Source organism: Scophthalmus maximus, chromosome 9, assembly GCF_022379125.1.
Source record: "Scophthalmus maximus strain ysfricsl-2021 chromosome 9, ASM2237912v1, whole genome shotgun sequence".
Lineage (NCBI taxonomy): Eukaryota > Metazoa > Chordata > Actinopteri > Pleuronectiformes > Scophthalmidae > Scophthalmus > Scophthalmus maximus.
The window spans coordinates 23917501-23936206 of record NC_061523.1 but is presented as its reverse complement, the minus strand read 5'-3'; the positions used below and the strand labels follow the sequence as shown (position 1 = coordinate 23936206).

The window sequence follows — 18706 nt, the reverse complement described above, 5'->3', positions numbered from 1 at the left end:
CTCAAAGCAAATTAGCTAACATGCTTCAAAGGCATGGACGGGCTTCAAAGTCACAAACAAAAATCAAAGCCACTTGAAAGTCATGAACAAAAATCAAAGCCACTAAGACTTCAGAGCCATGCGGAGAAGAGCTAATTCTCTTAAAGCAACAGTGACATGCATACCTGTTTAAAACAGGAACTTAAAGCTACAGTGTGTAATATTCAGAAAAACTTAGTCACAGAAATTTAGTACATTGTCCATAACATAATAATAATATAATGTTCATGTACGTATTATCACCTTCTACAAAGGACCAATGTTCTTTTTCTGTCTACTCTGAATAAGTTAAATATAGTTCCATGAGGTGGACCCGACCTCCGTGTGAGTCGCCATGTTTCTACGTCGTGTTGAATACGGTTGTTGAACTAAACGGAATCGAATATGTTGCATTAATTGGATATTGAATCAGTCGTGCGCCAAAATAAAGTGTCCCCCGTCAGGTGCTCAGTTGGTTGCGGATTACCTAACTACACCAGAAAAGTACAAAAATTACACCTCTTCCCCCGACACATTAAGAGACGTGCTAGCGACAGACGCAACGACGCCGGGCTTCTCGTGGTTAACGCGCCCGTCTCCCGTACTCCGAGGCTCGGGGGTTTTGGCGGCAGTGAGAATCATCGACAACAACAAAGGGAGGACGAGTTTCAATCTCTTTCTTTAACATTGTGAGATAGAATGTTCACTGATTTCACGGAGGATAATTCGGAGATCTGGATGAAAACAAATCAGACACATTTAGAGATTAAGAGTTGCGGAACCAAATAACAAATCCGGATCTGGTCGGTTTTGAACGTTATTTCATGAGGAGACTGTTTGAGTTCTTCTCAGTGTCATTCTAGTTTAGAGCAGCAGCTAACGATCAGTCTCATCATTGATTAATATGCTGATTTAATTGACTGGTCTGTCACATCAGAAAATATCATTCCTTGTATCCCTCTCCACTTCCGTTTACATTTCCACATTTGAAATGACGGAACCAGAAACTCTGACATTCTCACTAAAACTCCTTTTTGCTGATTCATTTTCTGTTCACCAATTAATTAATTCAGCTCCGGCATCATTTACACTGTAGCACTAAAACAATGAACCTACAAATAAACACATTCATTTCGTCGTTGCGAAGCTGCGTCAACAGCATCAAACAACCATTTTTTCAAACTGTAAATAACTCGTCTATCTTCATAACTCTGGTTATGAGTGTGAGCAGCAGCCGAGCAGCAGAAGGACAGACTGAGAATATTGATTGGGATATTACATCTATATAATATAAAAACAAACAGGGAGGAAACAGACGGACACTAACTGTATCGACAACACTGTTGGTGGCTTTGTTTTAACTCACTGTCGGTGCCAGACGGGCGGGGTTCTATTGACGCGGACACCGCTGACGACATATTTCTGGGTAATTTGCTTCAAATCGAATCAAATTTGCAACTTTAAAGTTGCATTTTGACTCTTGTCTTCCTCGTCTCCGCAACTTCATACATGACGCGGCGGCGACTTCCCTCAATGACCAACTGGTGGTCGGCAGAGAAGCTTCCGTATGTTTCCGCAGTGTTAATTCTGGCACCTGATATTTTGACTTTGAACTTAGAATTCTGACTATATATCCTCTCTATTGCACATTTTAAATTTCTGTAGTTTTTCTATACCGTGTGGTTTCCGCTTACTCTAATGTTTGCACTATTTAGAATTAATTTATTGTATATACCGCCTGTTGAACCGTTGTGTTGCGTTTTCAAACCATTCCAAAATGGAACAAAACGCCGTGACACCGTCACTCTGATGGTGATATCTGTCAAAGACCGTCTGCAATACTTTGTTTATTCTCCCTGGTGAACGTCAGTAACACAAAATTCCCTTTCCGTGCTTTAGTATCTTTTAACTCTCCAACAGCTGCTCTCCACCTCACTGAGATGTCATCATTTACTTCTGCAGGATCCGATAACTTAATACATCCTCACGTGTTTTATTCTCAGAATTCTGAGTTTAAAGTCAGAATTCTGTAGATTAAAATCATAATTCTGTAGATTAAAATCATAATTCTGTAGAATAAAGTCATAATTCTGAGTTTAAAGTCACAACTCAAATAAATGTCCATGTGTGGCCCTAATCCCCTTCTGTAAAAAACAACAGACTCCTCAGCAAAAAAAAAGCAACTAAAAAACACTGTCCAATCTGATCTCGCCACCTCTCACTTTAGCATTAGCATTAGCATTAGCATGAGCACAGGTATCCCCCTGACCTGGTGTCTAGCTGTACCTACTTTTCATCCTGGCGCCGTCATCAGGTCAAAATTTATATTTGTCCGAGACCAAAATACGTTCTGCCACTTGTTTTTGTAAGTTTTATCTGTATGCAGACATTTTTCTGTCGCCAGAAATGAATTCCAAATTCTGCAGCATCTCCCTTCTTTACCAATTCTCTCTCGCATGTTTCATCCACCATCACTCGACGGAATAATCTGCTCTCTGTTGTATAACAGTCGACAAGGCTCCTAATGAGTCACATTATGACGACGCAGTAAACCTACGAGCTGCGGTAATCAGCCGTATTCTTCCCCCGTGTAGCTGAAGCGAGCATGATGTCAGCGGCAGTGCTGGGGTGTTGATTGAACTTGGTGTTGTGCGTATGTCGGTCCACGCGTTGCACTCGAGTCTTCTTTCTTTTGTCCAGTGGTCCCCGGGAAAAAGAAAAGCGGTTTTTCAACATAATATTAACTAATTATAAACGCCAACAGATCGCGCGCCGGAGCGTCAGGTCTTTTCTGACACGTTTGAAAAGAGCAATCACAGACAAAAACAACGTTCCTGTCATCGAGGCCGATGAAAGTCTTCCCTTGTGTTCTCATGTGCGATGAGCACGATGTGTGCACACAGTGGGAGCGACGTCTTCTGGGACACGCATCTGGATTGCCATTTCATTCTTTCGGCAAAGAGATCGTGATTTTAGAAAACATGCACAGATCTCAACACGTGCAGCTAATGCAGACTGACTTGTAAACTCACCAGAATCTTCATAGCGTTAGGTTAAAATGCACTTCATGGCCTTTTTCTTTATCAATTTATGTGCGCGTTTGTCAGTGCTTTAACTTCTCACCGCACACAGGGATGTTTTCCTACCGTGACATCACGGGCGGGTGTGGTTACAGGTGTAACACCCGACCTCATCCCAGCAGCAATGACGGCTGACGCTGTGGTGCATTCACGTTGCCAGGCACAAGTAACAGGACACTTCGCGAAGGGACGTCAACGATGCAGAGTCGTAAAATTGGCTATTGAAACTCGAGCGAAAGGTTCATGTGATGTCACAGAAGCCAATCAGTGTTGAGAGTCCGCGTCAGAAAAAGCACACACAGATATTCGTGGGTTGATCCTGCGGGCGAAGAACGTGATGCAAAAAACTTGTTCCGCAAGTTTGGTCTGAACACAACGTTAGAGATGTGCTGAACGAGGACGGACAGGTGAACGAGGTTTAAAACATCCGAAAGGACTGAAACGCTTTCAGCCTGTTGCTCTGTTTTTTTTCCTGCGTTTTTCTGTGACGTCGAATGTTACGGCGACGGTTCGCATGCAAGACACTTTCAGCCGTTGTTTTTCGTTAGCAAATCCCGATTATTGGAATACGTCATCTACCTCTTCGGGGCGGACCGGACGCAACACCGACTCGCTATCGCAGACTGACGAGACGGGTCAGGGCTAGCTAGTTAGCATGCTAACTTTGGCAGAAGAAAAACAAGAGGGTGTTTTTTTTGGTATCATTGAGGCCCAGCGTGTCCCATCCCAACGCTGACACACTATATATCCTTCAAGAAAGCTGAGACATAATGTTTTTTTCCTTGCGTCGCGGCGAACCTCGGAGGTTTTTCACGCCGGTCGAGCGTCCAGGGGCGTCTTCAGGGGTCGCTGGGTCCATCGGTCGGTCTGCCACGCGGAGCCTCGCTGCAGCCGGGCCCCCACTAATGGCTCCTGGGTGACATTTAGAAGAAGGTGAGAGGGAAAAGGTTCAGTAAACCCCTCCATTGACCCCTTCAACCTCCCGTCCAGGAAGTCAAACTGCAGCCAGCGAGCCTGACATTTCCTCCGCCGAGCACTTCATTCAGCTAATTAACCCGTTAGCCGGATGAGCTGCAACACAACGGGAGGAGGAGGAAAGGTCAAGACGGAGAGAGGAGGCGGAACAGTGACTGTCAGGCCGCACTCGTATTTTTGTTCCTTTGTGTGCGTTGTTCAATTTTATTTTTATATTCTATATATGATTTATTATAAACTGCTCATTTTGATCCGCTTAATTTTCTGGGGTGTAGCACAAAAACCTGGGCGCTGTCCACATCTCAGTCAGTCTTTGTCTCCTTTACAACCAATGAGAATGGACACAGCAGAGGTGTAAGAGACTTATTATTAAATATGAATTGCTGACGCAGGTCCTCAGTACCTGGCTCACAGGTCTCAATGTACATTTAACAACGGGAATCTCAGCGTGCAGGCGACTGAAAATCAAACCGTTAACACGTATGAACGGCAGCTCTCAGGAACACAATGTGTGTTACTTATACTGGATTAGTTTAATGACTGTGGCCTCGCCGCTCTCCACACTCTGCCACGGTTAGTGAACGGCGCTCAGCAGGACGCAGCGGCTACTTGTTTCATCAGTTTATTCTTATTATTCATATTCTCGTCAGCAGGTGCCAATAAAAGTTGAAAATCAAGTGCTGTATGAAAAGGATCTGTCGTCTCTGACCACGTTCAGGAGGTTGGTTAACAATTGTTTTGGTTTTTTTTAAATCAAAGACTATCCAAAGTTATGATTTTTCTTTTTATTGTATCTGTTCCTGAAATGTGTTTGATTATTTGTTTGACAAGTGCGTTTGATGTTTACTGGACAAAAATGCATTAGTGTTTTTGTGTTTACCAGCCACACTCGTGTGTGGTTCCTTTGTTCAGTGAAGTGTGGCGGCGAGCCGCTTTTCATCTCCCGTGAATCACTGGTAATAGATGAGCACCGTTTATGGGCACGGTAACCACGGCGACCGGTGGACATTTCTGCCAGGGGAGGTTTGCGTGTTTGAAGTGAGAGAGAGAGAAAGCAGTCAAAGTGGCGTAATTAGCGGGGCGGCTGGGGGCGGCCTATCAGGAGAGAGAAACAACAACAGCGAGGTGACAGTGGGCGGGGCCGCGGGCCCGGGTGTCACGGAAACAGAGGCAGGTGTAAACGCGAGGGTTGAGCGCTGTTTGCGAGGTGACCCTTGACCCCTCTTGAACAGACGCAGTCCATTATCCCGTCAGGACTAGAAACACACACACACAGGTGAAGTCTCTCTGACTCTCTACACTGAGACGACGAGTGTGTGAGAGGCCCAACGCCAAATACACACACACACACACACACACACACACACACACACACACACACACACACACACACACACACACACTCCAACAACATCACACGAGGAAACACAACATGTCGTGTTGTTTACTCTAGCACTTTTATCATGGTCCATCAAGTGCATAATGTGAGGCACTGTGTTTTCAACATAAGTGATATCAATAGATATTATATAGAAAATAGGTAGGTATGTAGGTAGGAAAATAGGTAGGTAGGTAGGTAGGTATGTAGGTAGGGAAATAGGTAGGTAGGTAGGTAGGTAGGTAGGTAGGAAAATAGGTAGGTATGTAGGTAGGGAAATAGGTAGGTAGGTAGGTAGGTAGGTAGGTAGGAAAATAGGTAGGTATGTAGGTAGGGAAATAGGTAGGTAGGTAGGTAGGAAAATAGGTAGGTAGGTAGGTAGGGAAATAGGTAGGTAGGTTTGTTGACCCCAAACCGGAGGAGGAGGAGGTTTCTAGAGCTGCAACAATTAATCGTATAATCGATTAGTACTCTGCTACTAAATTCATTTCCAACTAAATAAATAAATCGATTTTTTTTTATGTAAAATAAAGTCAAAATTCTCTGATTTCAGCTTCTTAAATGTGAATAAATTCAGTTTTTTGGTGTTTGGATAAAACAAAAACATCATCTTGGCGATTGACATTTTTTCATTTGGACCAAACAACCAAATCGATTGATCGAGAAAAGAAATCGACAGATTAATGAAAATAATCCCTCGAGGTTTCCACGGAGCGGCTCAACACCTCAACGTCCGTCCTTCGTTATAAACACCTTTTTTTTTCATGAGAAACCTAAACAATCCCAAAACCGTTGACTTCTAAAATACTGTACAAAAAGCTTCGGGCTCGTCAGATGTTTTTTCCATTTCTTATCCGTCACCGGCTCCGTCGGGAGTCGTGTGATCGGTCCCAGACTCCTTCTGCAGCCAGAGTCACCAAGACGCTTCTTCAGAGACAATTAGAACAAGGAGTCCTGCAGCAGTTGGCTGATAAATGAAAACTTTTCATGACATCGCTTTTGAAGGCCTCTGCCTAACACTTTTTATTTTCATATATATCTATTCATGCTTTATTTGCATAAGTTCATTTTAAATGCTACGTGTCTCCATCCTCCCAAAACTACACCACGTGATGAGGGTCTGCCTCCTCCACACTGCAGGGGCCTGCCCTGAACATAGAAAATTAAAACAACCGTGGCAACAACCTAGTCTCCAGCTCCGGCCTCTGCAAACTGAGTCTGGCGCGTCCTCACCAAGGCTCCGTTAGCGCTCGTCACTTTTGTTGCTTAAGGCCTGACACATATTTCCTTTAGACTACATACGGTTTCACGTCATGGCGGCTTCACGTGTCGGGCGTTGGTCGTGCAAGTCCCTCGGAAATGAACGCTACACGTCTGCAAGATGCAGCACAGACGTGAACAGTAGGGGGCACCGTAGGGGCAGATACTCTCCATCGTCTGGACAAGGCTAACCTCCCCCAGTGTCAGACTCCACGTGACGCTCCACGCTCTCGAATTCAGAACGGCTTCGTCGACATGTTTGAGGGACACGTCCATCTCTCCTCAATGTCTGTTACCATGGCACCCATTGGAAAATATTGCCAATCAATCTGGCAGCTCCGCCCCACAACATGAATAGAGCAAACACACACCCTTGAGCATTTAGTGAGTCATTTATTGTGTGTGTTCATTCTTTCTCATTAATGCAACACAAACACATTGTCATGTGCTGCCAGCGACAGAGAAGTGAAATGAAACACACTGAGCCTCTTCTGCCATTGTGTTTTTGTTGTGACGAGGTCAACCACCAACACACGGCTGATTATCATTCATTATGATTCAGAATTATACATGGTTCCATCCCTCCCTCCCCCGAGGCAGTGTGAGGTTTTTAATGCTCAGTGAAATGAAAATCAAACTGTAAAACCATGAAAAATGACGTTAAAAATGGAGACAGATAATTTATCACCAAGTCAAAGAAGAAGAATATGTAGATGTAGATATAGTAGACGAAACAGAAATAGTAGAAGTAGACAAAGGAGCACTGGTGACAGAGGTAGAAGGAAGAAGTACCAGTATTAGATGAAGTAGAAGACAAAAAAGTATTAGAAGAAGAAGCACAAGTAGTACAAGTTGGAGCAAAAGTAGGAGTAGGAGAAATAGTAGAAGAAGAAGTACAAGTAGAATAAGATGTAGAAGAATTATTAAAAGTAGTAAAAATTAGTAGCAGCATTAGGAGAGGAAAAAGCATAAGTAGTGGGAGTAGAAGCAAAATTGGTAGAAATAGGACTAAAAGTAGTATTTGCAGTAGTAGAAGTAGACAAAGAAGTACTGATGGTAGTGGTAGAAGATGAAGAAGTTCTAGTATTAGAAGAAATAAAAGACAAAAAGTAGTAGAAGAAGCAGAAGTTGGAGTAAAAGTAGAAGTAGTAGAAGAAATAGTAGATGAAACAGTAGTATAGTGGCTGGGACAGTGGGTTACAGAAAGACACGTTGTATTTTATATTCACCAATGGCGTCTCGTCCACATGTTCATATCCTGAACTGTTGCTGTTATGAAGAGGACGTTAAGTAATGCAACAAAAAGAAGAACAAAGAACTAAGGCTCTTTGTTCTTCATAATATGAATTTATTCCTCCGGGAAAACAAGCAAGACAAACTTTTCCACCGTTTGTCCCCCGGAGGATCGACACCGTCACTTAAATCCAGGGATCAGGAACGAATCAACCATCTGCGGCGACACTTCAGTCCGAACCCAACGTGTCGGACGTCGACGCAGTAACGCGCACTAATCCACCTCATATAAATTCATACGGAGGGTCACAAGACCCTGTTTATCTGCAAATCAATTTCTGTTTAATTTCCCCGACGGCAACAGTAGCTGGAATCTATCTGCTCGGGGACGAAGTGGAATCAGAATGGTTCCGTCACCGATGGGGGACTTTCGGCCTCTCGGTCCGACAGAGCGTCTGTATCCTCCGCAGCGCGACGCACTCGCGGATTAAACCTCGGACGCGTGGATCTCTTGGATTCTAATGAACCGAACGTTCAGAAGAAGAAAGCTCATCGTCTGCTTTAACGAATGATTTCATCCCTTTCGTCTTCCCGTCGTCTAGGAGCCAAGTGTGTTCGCTGCAGATCAATGAGCACCGTGTTAGAAAACACTGGCCACCGTCGGGGTTGTTCCTCCTCCTCCATCCGTTGCCGAGGCCACGTTGTTCCTCCTCCGGAGCGTGAAAACGTCTTTGCTGTTGGAGCTGCACACTTTGGGAATGTGGCGCGTTGTAGAACGTCGGGCGAATTCAGAAGCGCTCCACATTGGACAAGGGGCAGAAGATCAAGCAATTCATGTCACGGAATACAAAACGGACGACGACTGTCGCCACATCTGGGAAACCTCACGACGCCACAACCAACGCCAACGCCACGCAGCACATTATCTCCTGAATGACCCGTCAATCAGTTTAGTTGTGGGGCGAAGCCAATATATCATGATTTACACATTTAGATCACAGATTGATGCTGCAGTAAAAAAACTGAACAGAAAACACACGCACACGCGCACACGCTCTTCTCGAAGGCCTTTTTGTTTCTGGTCCATCGCTAACAATATGGCGGTCAGGATGACTGACAGCTCTCTATGTGGCGGATGGAGGCATCAGGTGACACTCGGAGACAAACTGACAGAGTGTGTGTGTGTGTGTGTGTGTGTGTGTGTGTGTGTGTGTGTGTGTGTTGTAGGGAAAAGAGAAGCTTTGCTGGAAGAAAAACAAAACTACAGTATGATCACATGAACCAGAAAAATGAGAACTACAACTCTGTGTTTTAAGACTTTCATGAGTTTCCCTTGTCATTTCTTAAAAAAAAAAATAATAATAAATTTTTAGGGTTTTAATGAAGCACTAACCTCTAAACTGTACTTTTCCTTTGTATTTATTATCCAGAGTCCAACAGACTCACTGTAAATATTTCCAGCCTAAACCATGAGCTGAGAGGTATCTCACACCAGAGGAAAGCGGCTTTTACCACCGCTCCCAGTGGTCCTCGAATGCAGCGCGAGCTGCAGCAGGACGAGGTGCGAGTGGGGGGGGTGGGAGGCGGCCGTGTCAGTGCACAGGTTTGTTGGTTGCGATTCCCACGGGCGCCCATTACGGAGCCGCCACTCAGGAAACACACCTGCCGGCAGCCAATGAGACGCCGCTGCCCGGCAGCCCACACAGGTCCCGCCTACACACCGACCGACAGCTAACGGAGCTGAACGCACACACGCCTTCGGAGCTGTGAGCTCGGCCTCCCGGTGCTAATCGAGGTAAAAAAGCAAATCAAATCTGACTAATACCGACTGGCAGCGGGGACATCTTCATCTGTAATGGAGGGGAGTCTTCCTCCGTGTCTGCTCACGCACCGTTTACACAGTTCAATGCTTCTTCTGCAAAAATGGACGACCGGAGGACCGAGAAGCTCCGACTCCATCTAACGTGACGAAATACAACTTCGAACGAGTCCGGAGACGTTTTGTTTTCTATATTCCACGCAGAAGTGTAAGAGTTGCTCTGTAGTGCGCTCGGAGCGGTGCATATGCGAGGGAATGACGATGATGGAAAAGGAAGCGGCAACCTCAGAAGTCGAGGACCCATGTCGATTGACTGAGGCCCAATCCCATGTCTCATTTTTACCCCTTCCTCTTGAAAAGGAGCTACAAGGGGAAGGGGTTGAAAATCTCCCCCTACGAAATGGGACAGCCCTTCGAACTCGATACGGCACCACGTGATTCAACATGCCTGGAATTGTAAAGACGCTGTTGCAGTTACCATGGTAACAGGTGAATCACAGTGGTCTTATAGCAATGAGACGTGACGTTAGTTGATAGTGTTACATATGTAGTCACTCCTTTGTGACTAGTTTTTTAATTTTGCAACTTCACTCTCACATTCACACCTACGGTCAATTTAGAGTCTCTGATGAACCTGACCCCATTCTCATGTCTCTGGACTGTGGGAGGAAGCCGGAGAACCCGGAGAGAACCCACGCATACACGGGGAGAACATGCAAACTCCACACAGAAAGGCCCTGGTTGGTTCGAACCGGGACTCGAACTTCTTGCTGTGAGGTGAAAGTGCTGACCACTACGCCACCGTGCCGCCTTCAGCTGATCTAATAGGCGTTTAATGGGATAAACTCAGACACAGACGAACATATTATCACTGTCACGGCCGAGGTAGATTAGTTCTGGCGTCCGGAACAAAATATAAATGTCTGTGAGACAGAGACGACAGTGACAAGGTTACATTTTGATTCTTCCTGTCTGCTTGTCGTCACAATAGCAACGAGGCTTTGAGGTCGTTATGTGTCTGGCATCCTTTTGACTCGCCAACAAGTAACAGCATGCTCAAGATGCCAATGCTAGCCCGCTGCTGTTAAGCAGGTACACATGTTAATTTCGTGTGTTAGCATGCTAACACTTAAGCAATAAGCAGCTGAGGTGCAGCTGATTGAAATACTGTTATTAGCTTCCCATGCTAACAGCTATAGTAGGCTCAAATCCTTTGCGCTAAATGTCAAAGTTATCACAGTTGATTCTGGGATGAACGTGAATGTATGTATCCAATTTCATGGAAATACATTCAATAGTTGTAATAATAATAATAATACATCCAATACATTCTTCGGTGTCAACAGAAGCGACATGGCGTCAACCATCTGTCAGCTCGGTTAAAAGCAGAACCGTTCAAACATTATTACACAGTATTATCTACGTTTTACACACACACACACACACACACACACACACAGCAAAGGTTAAGGTTCTGGAAGTTAATCTAATTTGTAAACTGTGTGTCTGTGTTTGTGCAATCAATTTGCATCTCTTTCATAATGCAAATATTTCATTGATTGTCTCATCTGTTTGTTTTTTTTACATTTAATTGTTCACCATGAGTCTGATTCATGTTTCACATATTTCCCCCACATAGCTACAGTATGTGGCGCTTCTCCTGCTCGGCTCGTCTGTTACCGTTTGTAGCTTCCACGTGCTGATTTTTTTCCACCCTCCCACAGGGATCAATAAAGTTTCATCTGATCCTATCGATAGATGTTTACTGTCACTGCCTAATTAATTTGGCTCGTTAGCAGCGGGCAGTGCGGAGATTACAGATTATAGTCTATTAATCAAAGCGGCACGAATGGCGAGCGCGCTGAATGTAAAGCAGCCACCTGCCGAAGGAAGAAGGCGGCGCCCCGGATGAACCATCTGCCTCCCTGATTGGTTGACCTTTGACCTGCAGCTAGACACCAGGTCAGGGGGATACCTGTGCTCACGCTAATGCTAATGCTAATGCTAAAGTGAGAGGTGGCGAGATCAGATTGGACATTGAAGTGTTTTTTTGTTTTAGTTTTTTTTACTGAGGAGAGATGGTCTGTTGTTTTATACAGAAGGGGATTAGTTCCACACATGGACATTTATCTGAGTTCTGACTTTAATTATGACTTTATTCTACAGAATTATGACTTTGACCTCAGAATTCTGAGAACAGTACTTACAGGTACCTGGAGTTCTACGAATAAAGTCTGAGTTTAAAGTCAGAATTCTGAGTTTAAAGTCAGATTCTGAGAATAAAACACGTGAGGACGTATTAAGTTATCGGATCCTGCAGGAGTAAATGATGACATCTCAGTGAGGTGGAGAGCAGCTGTTGGCGAGTTAAAAGATACTAAAGCACGGAATGGGAATTTTGTGTTACTGACGTTCACCAGGGAGAATAAATAAAGTATTGCAGACGGTCTTTGACAGATATCACCATCAGAGTGACGGTGTCACGGCGTTTTGTTCCATTTCAAACCGTCGGGTTTGAAAACGCAACACAACGGTTCAACAGGCGGTATATACAATAAATTAATTATAAATAGTGCAAACGTAAGAGTAAGCGGAAACCACACGGTATAGAAAAACTACAGAAATTTTAAATGTGCAATAGAAAGGATATATAGTCAGAATTCTGAAAAATAATGTCAGAATTCTGACAAAGTTCAAAGTCAGAACTCAAATAAATTTTTCCCATGCGGCCCTGATCCTGTTCCGTAGTTTTACATGCCTACTGAGGCTTTTCCATTACATTCCCATTAACAACACGTCACCATGGTAACTGTAGAGAAAGATGGCCACAGCCTCAAAAAGCTCCGAATTCATTAAAAGAATTCACTGCGCGAATTAACTTTTTCATCATCGAAAGCGTAAAACCAAATAATAATCAGGTGCCAGAATTAACATACAGAAGCTTCTCTGCCACCACCAGTTGGTCATTGACGAGGAAGACGAGGAAGACGAGAGTCAAAATGCGACTTTAAAGCTGCAAATTTGATTCGATTTGAAGCAAATCACCCAGAAATATCTCGTCAGCGGTGTCCGCGTCAATAGAACCACACCCGTCTGGCACCGACAGTGAGTTAAAACAAAGCCACCAACAGTGTTGTCGATACAGTTAGTGTCCGTCTGTTTCCTCCCTGTTTGTTTTTCCCTTCGCCGTCGTCCTCCCGAAGACGCGTCGCATCCGGTCTCGTCTCCGGAGTCGGCCACTGAACCTCCGAGGGCCGACTTCGTTTCCCGGCATCGCACTCCGTGATTAACGCCCCCAGCCTGTTCGGACCCTGACTGATCAGATGTAATATCCCAATCAATATTCTCAGTCTGTCCTTCTGCTGCTCGGCTGCTGCTCACACTCATAACCAGAGTTATGAAGATAGACGAGTTATTTACAGTTTGAAAAAATGGTTGTTTGATGCTGCTGACGCAGCTTCGCAACGACGAAATGAATGTGTTTATTTGTGGGTTCATTGTTTTAGTGCTACAGTGTAAATGATGCCGGAGCTGAATTAATTAATTGGTGAACAGAAAATGAATCAGCAAAAAGGAGTTTTAGTGAGAATGTCAGAGTTTCTGGTTCCGTCATTTCAAATGTGGAAATGTAAACGGAAGTGGAGAGGGATGCAAGGAATGATATTTTCTGATGTGACAGACCAGTCAATTAAATCAGCATATTAATCAATGATGAGACTGATCGTTAGCTGCTGCTCTAAACTAGAATGACACTGAGAAGAACTCAAACAGTCTCCTCATGAAATAACGTTCAAAACCGACCAGATCCGGATTTGTTATTTGGTTCCGCAACTCTTAATCTCTAAATGTGTCTGATTTGTTTTCATCCAGATCTCCGAATTATCCTCTGTGAAATCAGTGAACATTCTATCTCACAATGTTAAAGAAAGAGTTTGAAACTCGTCCTCCCTTTGTTGTTGTTGATGATTCTCACTGCCGCCAAGACCCCCGAGCCTCGGGTACGGGAGACGGGCGCGTTAACCACGAGAAGCCCGGCGTCGGTGCGTCTGTCGCTAGCACGTCTCTTAATGTGTCGGGGGAAGAGGTGTAATTTTTGTACTTTTCTGGTGGTAAAGTTAAACTGTAAATCGCAACCAACTGAGCACCCGACGGGGGACACTTTATTGATTGATTCAATTTCCGGTCTCCGGCAGCGCTGGAAATTAAACAACGATTAATGCGACGCATTCTGGACTGTTAGCATTTCTCTTTGTCTCCACTTTTTGGCATTTTTAACGCAATTATTGGCAGAATTTTTTCTTTTTTAAATTCTGACAACGCGACGTAGAAACATGGCGACTCACACGGAGGTCGGGTCCACCTCATGAAACTATTTAACTCATTCAGAGTAGACGAAAAGAACATCGGTCCTTGGTAACAGGTGATAATACGTACATGAACATGTAGTTATGTACAATGTATTAAATTTCTGTGAATATTTTTTTCTTCTTTATTACACACTGCAGCTTTAAGTTCCTGTTTTTAAACATGTCACTGTTGCTTTAAGAGAACTAGCTAGTCTCCGCATGGCTCTGAAGTCTTAGTGGCTTTGATTTTTGTTCGTGACTTTGAAGTGGCTTTGATTTTTGTTCGTGACTTTGATTTTTGTTCGTGACTTTGAAGCCCGTCCATGCCTTTGAAGCATGTTAGCTAATTTGCTTTGAGGCGATCTAGTACGCTCAGTCACGGAGAGATACATGCCAAGTTCACACCACGCGACTTTCTGCTCGCCGACAGATCCTGGAGTTGCAGCAAATCGGAGGAAGATCAGCGTGGAACTGGCGCTCGCAAACCGGCACGTGAACAGTAAGTGTGAACAAAAGCGACCAGCACTTGTCACTTGAAGTGAATCAAACTAAAGGAGACTGTGTTAGCGTTTGTCTTTCCTCTTGGTGTTAGCCGTCACTCGACGTGTCCAGCGACAGTCGAGCAGCAGGAAATACAGACAAATTAAAAAAACCAAGAGTCGTCATGATCCCACAGTCCGCAGATAATCATCGGTAATCATAGAACAAAGATGCAGAACGTTGCTCCGCTGAGTTACTTCACGAGAGAAGTCGACTACGAGTCCCAGAGAGCTTTGCTGCTGCAAAACATCGAGTCAGACTTTGAGTTAAAGTGGATGAATGAGAGTCGTCCAGAGTGACGGTGATAAGAATATTAATTATTGAACGGAATTATTGAATTAAACATTTAAATATTCAATATTTAATATCCACGTCAGCCACTTGAGGACTCCATAAAAGCAAGATACACACGCACACATTTTTTGCAGTGTAAATCCTGATGTAGATCCTAATAAAAGCAAAAGGTGAAATTAAATGTTGTTGTTTGAATGACGTGGTGGGATCAGCCCCTCTGAGCAGATGCCAGAGACCAGAGGCAGCCATGTGCAAAAAATAAATAAATAACCCAAAACAATAATCCATAAGTGTTGTGTGTAATATCACAGTGCAGTAAGCAGCTTTGGATAAACAAACCTCCATCCACCTCCCGCTGCCTCGTGTCTTCATATCACAGCAGCAATAAAACATCAACCCCCCCAACCCCCCTGATACCTCTGCTCGGTGGCGGCGGGAAAAGCCCGAGTGCTCCGACCGAGGAGGATGAAGAGGGGGATGAAGGGGAGGAGGAGGAGGAGGAGGGGGGGCTGTGCCGACGGTCGCCTGTAGGTGGCGCTCGGAGCGCGAGAGAGAGCAGCTCCGAGCCGCAGTGAGGCGGGACGGAGCTGAGGGAGAGACACATGGGGATGGGATGAGAAGGGGGGGGTCCAAACATGTATTTATTATAAATATGGATGGAGGTGAAGAGAGAGAGAGAGAAACTTCACTTCTTTATCTCTTTGGGTTTTTTGGGGGGCTGATGGAGACTCGAACCTGTGGCTCCGTGCGCACTGTGACGCACATGTACATGTATATACATATATACATACATATACATATATACCTGTATATACACATATACCTGTATATATAGATAATAAAAAGCGGCGCGTGTTGAAGAGCGTCAGTCAGGAAGAAGTCACAGATCTGGATAAATGACAGAAAATGTTTTGGGGAACCCGGGGAGAGTTCGTCAGTGTTCGGGGTGGATGCTCGCTCCACCCCCCCCTCTTGTAGTATAAGAGAGTGAGGGGATGTGAGGGGATGGGAGAGGGAGAGAGAGAGAGAGAGAGAGAGAGGGAGAGAGAGAGGGAGAGAGAGAGAGAGAGAGGGAGAGAGAGAGAGAGAGAGAGAGGGGGGAGGGAGAGAGAGAGAGAGAGAGAGAGAGGGGGAGAGAGAGAGAGGAAGGGAGAGGGAGGGAGAGAGAGAGAGGGGAGAGAGAGAGAGAGAGAGAGAGAGAGAGGGAGAGGGGGAGAGAGAGAGAGAGAGAGGGGGGGAGAGAGGGAGAGGGGGAGAGAGAGAGAGGGAGAGGGAGGGGAGAACGAGCGCAGTCGTTCGGATCCACTCCTCTCATCACACTCGGTGCAGCAGCCGCGCCGGAGCCGGAGCGCACAGAGTTGGTGTCGGCGGCACAGCGGAGCGGAGCGGAGAGCGCGCGTCGTCGTCGGGGAGGGTTCTGGAAACTACACCACCGCCAAAAACTCCCGGATCTTACCGGACATAGTGGCTCTTTTTCTCGGGTGACTTTTTTAAACGTATCTGTTCTTTTCTTCTTTTTTTAACTCCCCCGCCCCCCCCCCCCCCCCCCCCCCCCCCTGGGTGCTGCGTCCGCGTACACACCACGATCACATCCAGCCGCCGCCACCCACCTCCCCAGAGCGCGCCAGTCAGCGGAGGATGCTGCCGCCGCTGCCCGGTGGTAACGGAGTACCAGCGAGTGGGTGACACCTCCCTGCCTCCCTCGCCCCCCCCCACCCCCCACCCCCCGCTGTGCGCACGGGTCTTCCCCCGGCTGGGCTCCACGGCTCCAGCCCCGGAGAGAGGAGCGGAGCGGCGGGTCGACGCGCAGCCGCTGGTCACGACTGTGAAAGTGGGACAGAAATTGTGAGAGGAATAATTACCCCCCCGCGTCTGCCCCCATTGGATTGTTTTCATTTCTTTTGTGGATTGTTAATTCCGGGTGTCCCCCCCCCCCCCCCCCCCCCCCCCCCCACCAGCCCCCGGAGGTCTGGAGCAGCTCCGTCCGGGGACCGAGGAGGAGCGGAGCCTGTAAGCCGGGGCTGGAGCTCTCAGAGCTGGGGAACCGCGCGGCTCTCACCCGGTCCAGGTAGGAAAGGAACTTCAGAATCTCAATGCGAGACATTGAAAAATAATAATAATAATAATAATAATTAAGAAGATTCCTGTAAAAACAAAAACGCGTCCGATACGTTTCATGTAAATCCTCCGGTGCGCGCGCTCTTTACGCACGAGAACACAAAACGCGACGTTCACTTTTATTTCCAACGAGCACTTGTGTCTTAATTTGGAAAAAAAAGAAAATAACACACACTTGACGGACGATCTAATCTGTGAATATCAAACAGGCTGTTTCAAAAAACCAACACTTGTTGGTCAAACAGAGATATTGAATGATTCATCGTCTATAATCTCCTCTGATGGCTGTTCCACCTCCACGGCGCGATCGATCCGCATCGACCCGCCTGCGTCCTCAACGTTGCTCCGCGTCTCGTCGGTAATAAAAAGCCCCATGCAGCTTCCTGCGGGTCAGTCCGGGGTGGGGGGGGGGTCGGTGGGTGAGTCGGTGGGTGGGGGGGTCCCGTCCCCCCCCTCCCCTGGAAGTGGAGGAAAAAACTAAAAATCACAAGAGCAAATCCCGGGGAGAGGGTTAGAGGATGAAGAGGGGGGGGGGGGGGTACAGTAAGGATGTAGGAGCCTCATCATCCTCCTCCTCATCATCATCTTCATCACTGTGGTGGGGGGCTGCATCACGGCTCCGTCTGAGGCTGGAACAGTTCCGCAGGGACACGGGGAAGGAACATGAAATGGCCGTAAAATATTATTATGATCAGAGGGTTGTTGCTTTTTTTTTTGTTTGTTTTGTGTTTGTGATACCAGAGCTGACGACGACGCAGCGAGTCCGTGGGTTCATCTGGTGGAGCAGAGCCGAGGGGCAGATAACGCCTGTACGTCTGCCCCCCTGAGGCCTCCTGCACGGGCACCTGTAGATTCATATTTCACCCTCCCTCCCTCCTCCTGTCCAGTGGCAGCTTTATGGCTCTTTTTTACTGTACGTGCTGTTAAACACGAGCGTCAAGCCAAACATGTTACGGCGGCGGGTGGAGTTTCGGTGTCGACCGGACGATGGGGTGAGCAGGCGGAGGTGGTGGCGACGAACATCCACCACGAGTCAGCGAGCGGTGTGTGTCACCAGCGGGGAATCCAGCCGGTCCTGTCGCTCCGGTTCTCCTGCTCCTCCTCCTTCCTGGTGCTGTGGTGGAGGGAGAGAGAGCGAGTGTGGGCGTCCGACCTGCTCCACATGATAGAGAGAGGGAGGGAGGGAGTTGGGTATTTACATGCAAACTGCATCCGCCTCTCCCCGACAGCGAGTGAAAACGCTGCCGCCGGCGCCGCTGCGGTCGTGTACGTTCGCAGCAGAGAAGAGCCGCTCGCTCGCTGGCGGAAGGGAAGTAAGAGGGGTGTCTGTTCCCACACTTGACCTTTGACCCGTTCCCCCGCGCTCCTCATTCTCATTCCTCGAGAAACGGGCTGACCTCGAGAAACTCCCGGACCCCCCCCCCCCCCCCCCCCCCCCCCCCCCCCCTGGAGCCGCTGCAGGCGACGAATCCACCTGCTGGGGAAACGTTTTCCTCGTCTCTCGTGGGGTCATGAGCTCTTTGCTTCACGTTATTGTCAGAAACACACACAACTAAAAAAAAGCCTCCGAGGTTCATTTTGTGGTTTCAGGTCAAACTGGAGGACCCCCCCCCCTTCCCCCTCCCGCCCTGCTCTGCTTTCTGCC

At 46.6% G+C, this 18706-nt stretch overlaps 1 protein-coding gene across 4 annotated transcripts in view; it reads left to right on the top strand.

The window, feature by feature from the left end:
• The first annotated feature begins 14451 nt into the window (after positions 1 to 14451).
• Positions 14452 to 18706, top strand: part of LOC118319124 (protocadherin-1-like) — a 157634-nt gene continuing 153379 nt past the window's right edge. For 2 of the 4 annotated variants that reach the window (XM_035649247.2, XM_047334364.1), the window contains exons 1-2: positions 14490 to 14608; positions 16902 to 17011. The gene's annotated coding sequence lies outside the window, so the exon portion shown is untranslated. Of the gene's footprint in view, positions 14609 to 16901; positions 17012 to 18706 lie in introns of all 4 variants that reach the window. The other 2 variants (XM_047334363.1, XM_035649248.2) reach the window with 1 other exon arrangement.